Below are 4276 nucleotides of genomic sequence, written 5' to 3'. Positions count from 1 at the left end.
TTTTCTTCATTACCTCCTTTCCTATCATAAATTTGGCTCACTCAACTTCTATAATCTTTTTCAAATGTGTCCCCTGGCCCATGATCATTTCATTGCTTTGGTGAGGCCTCCTATTTCTGTCTTGCCTCTGTTGCTACAGTAACTTCCTTATGATTTCTAATCCATTCAGTTCATACTTTATACATGACCATAAGAGAATTTCCCCTCAAATGTATGTCTGGCAGTTTTGTTTTAAGTTTAATGGCTCCAATTGCCAAAGGTCAGCCCCATTAAGAAAGCGCAGAGGGTCTATGTCTACCCTTCAAACCACCCTATTCTCACCGCAAACACTGCGTCTTCTCTAGCCAGAACACGGTCCCTGAATATGGCCTCATGTTTCCTTCTTTTTAGCTCAGGCTATGCTTTTATCTCTTCTTAGACTAACCTGTTCTCCCCTAGTTCTTTCTCTCCAAATCATGCTGACTTGGCTAACTCCCATCCACATGACTTGTGGAGATGTTACCTTCCCAGACACTAGATATTTCCCCCTACCTCCTTATAGAGTCTCAATCATCTCTATTCTACCATTTCTGAGGCTCCCACAATTATTTGTTTTTCTGTGTCTCTCTTACTCCTCTGAGAGTCCTTATGGAAGAAATAGTTTTTTGGCAATTTGTTAATTTTTATTGCTCTAGGGAATATAATGACATTAGGGATATTGTCCACGGAGTCTAACTGAGTGGGCGTCATTTGATGTTAATCAAATGTTGATCTCATTATTGTACTAATTTTAAATTGACTAAAGAAGGGATCAATACATTTTTAAGAGAAAAGAATGTGTTCTACCTTTTTACAAATGATATAAATATATCACCACCAAAAGGCAACAAGATAGAAAACTCTTTAATTGTCTTTCTTGAAAATTTGAGCTGGGAAGGATGTCTGAGGTTATATGTCAGGATTATGAACTCTTCATGCTTTCATGTCATCTTAATTTTACATTGGTGTTCCTTTAGCCTTCCTTTTAACAGAATCATATTAACATATTGTTTAGGGCAAATGAGCAAATTGTAAGCTCCACTGCATGCTCAACCATGGTATAGGGAGATAAGAATGCATATTCTCAGAGAAAAGCATAAAAACACTATTATTCCTGCCTCCTCTCTATTAGTATTTTATTATTTCCTCTTCGAATTATTCTAAAACATCATTATACCATCATCATCTTTAACATATGAATTAAGAAGATATATAATCATTGGTATCAGCTTTTTTTTGGCATCAGATATTTCTCTGTTTATTTTAAAGAAAATATTCATTGTATTTCATCCACTTTTTTCCTTCAAAAATGCATTTTTAAAGTCTTTGGGCCTTTATTAATTTCTTTATGTTGGAAATATTACCTTTTGTTTTCATAAGCACAGCATGAAGCTAATAATTAAAACATTATGGAAATGGGACATAATACACATTTGATACATAGTTGTCAGGAGATATCACATATTATTTATCTTTTAAATATTGATGTCATAATCTACAAATCACATATATGAGAACAGTTTCATATTGTTTTTGATGAGGAGGAATTTCAAATCACCAAAGGAAATCAACTGAATTTTCATATCAGTAGTTGAATTTAGATCTCAGAATATTGTTCATTTCTGTACTTTGGGTTCATGTTACAGATCATAAATCAGATTTTCTATAATCCTTTAAGTGTCAAACAATTCTGTGAAAATATGCCAAATACTTCCCTCTTTTACATAATGGGATGTGACTTCTGATAAATGTTGAAAAACACAGATAGGAAAGAATGTTTCATTAAAGGAAATACAACAGGGGTTGAACATGTAATATTTTCATAAATTTACTCATGCTCAGAAAGTAGAACACAGCCAAAAAGCAAGACATAAAACTCTTCATGAGTAATAACAAACACATTGCTCCAAAAAAAAAGGAAAAAAAAAAAAAAACCCCAAGGCATGTCTTTTTCCTACCATAATAAAAATGCAGCATTAAAAATAGTACAACAAAAATGATCACTCATCAACACAAAAATGATTTTTTTTAAGGACTTTATTTCGGAGACAGAGAGTGAGCGAGCACAAGCATGAACAGGGGGAGGAGCAGAGGGAGAAGCAGACTTCCTGCTGAGCAGGGAGCCCCAATGCAGAGCTCCATCCCAGGACCCTGGGCTCATGACCTGAGCTCAAGGTAGATGCTTACCCAACTGAGCCACCCAGGTGCCCCATGAATATGATTTTTTAAAATTAAAAACAACAATGTAATCTTTGTTTATATGTGTATTCTAAATCAATTTTATATGAAAAGAAACATCTTTGACATGCTGATAATATCATATCTGAATTAAATTTATTTTAAAATTTAAAATTTTATATCTTAAATGATGTATTCATGCTCATGACTTTGGATTAAAACCTATAGTTTACCCTTATATTAATTTAAATACCTAAGCATGCCTTCAGATAATCTACATGTTGATTTACAAATGCAAAAGCCTATACAGACATGCTTAACTGTGCTCTCAGATTTAGCATTTTTGTATAGTTGGATTAATGTACTTTGGAAGGAAGATAGTAAACTCAGGCCATTATCAAAATTCTATTACATGCTTCACTGTAAGAAATTGAGATGTTAAAAATACTTACGCTTTTGATTTTATCTCATTAAAATAATGCACCATTAAGAAAGATACAAATAGACCAAGAAAAGCTTTGGGCTTTTTTTCCCTCCAATCTAAGAATAGAAAAGGAGACAGGCCAGTGATGGACTACAATATGCAGTGAAATATAATTCTTGGCCATATTTCCTAACCAAAGTTCTTTGAGGGGGTAAATATGCATTTGGACTACAGAAATCAGAGTTCCTAATTTACTTAGACTTTTACAAGGCATTTGACAAGGTTCCACACCAAAGATTGATAAAAACAAAACAAAATCAAGTTACCGTTGGATTTAAGGAAATATTTGCTTTAAATGTAGAACTGGCTAAAGGACACAAATGCAAGTTAGAGATAATGGGGAATGCCTGTATGTAAATGTGTGCCTCCAGTGTCTTTTATGGAGTATAGTAAGTGATATGTAATGAAAAATAATTTAGTAAGTAAAAGCAGAAACTGGAATTCAAATGGAGGTAATTCAAATGGAGGTAAATTGAAGGGAGTTTTCTAAAAGAACAAAACAAAGAAACAAAACCACTCCAAAAATACGTGTGAAAGGGAGCATCAGAAAAATAACATCTTTCCATATTCTAAGTATTAATAGCTTAACATTTGCATAATGGAAGTCCCTCCTCCTCAAACTCTCCTGCTGTTACAAGCTACAAAATTATTTTCTTCCCTCTTTATCTCCATGACAGATAAGAAGCATTTAGGATCTTTTCCTCTAATTCTCCATTTGCATTTCTGTTTGTCAGTTGAGCTCTTGGAGGAAAGGGATAGTGTATGATCGCCCTTCCATCTCCAGCACCTCCAAAGGGATGCACAGCGTAACAACAACACACATATACATGAAAAGTTCATTAAATGGTTTGAAAGAGAACTAAATCCGTTCTGTAGCTTGTTTCACATTGCGCAATATTGCAAGCAATACTTCTAGGAGAGAAGGGGCTTTTCCTAACTGCTCAATTTATATAATAAACTGGCTCTCTCTTTCTTTTTTCATTTTTTAAAAATTGTATTTTAGGAGTAGAATCTCCCATTAAATTCAAAAGCTTTTAGAGGTGTAGTCTTTGATAAAGTTCCATATAGTGAGTTTTGAAGAGAGAGATGAAAAAGAGCCCTCTCCTGCTTATTGTATTTTGGCAGCTGGCCAGAAGTAGGCAAGAAGGCAGAGCTGTAGGCAGGAGAGGAGTCTTCAGCCTTCCCTTTTCTTCTCCAGGGTCCACTGCAAAAGGGAAGAGGAAAGAAGGAAACTGGAAGGTGCCATGAAATCTATGAACACTCAATTTGGTTTTTTTCCAGCCTGTCACAAACTTAACATGACTATAATGACCTTGAAACTTTAAACTAAGCAGGCAAGTGCCACTTCAGAAACAGAATATGAAATGATTACCTTTGTTTAGTTTTATATTTTAATTCCAGTTAGTTTAAATACAGTGTTACATTAGTTTCAGGCATACCTTCATTTATTTTAAAACCCTGTTGACTGTAAACTCTTTGAGGGGAAAATTTTTATTTGCCTTACTTGACCTTTCTTTTTTTCTTTTTAAAGATGTATTTATTTGTTTGAGAGAGAGAGAGAGTAAGGGGGAGAAGGGGCAGAGGGAGAGGGAAAGA

Source organism: Mustela erminea, chromosome 16 (genome assembly GCF_009829155.1).
Source record: "Mustela erminea isolate mMusErm1 chromosome 16, mMusErm1.Pri, whole genome shotgun sequence".
Taxonomy (NCBI): Eukaryota; Metazoa; Chordata; class Mammalia; order Carnivora; family Mustelidae; genus Mustela; species Mustela erminea.
The sequence above is the reverse complement of the archived record's forward strand: the minus strand, read 5'-3'. Positions refer to the sequence as shown.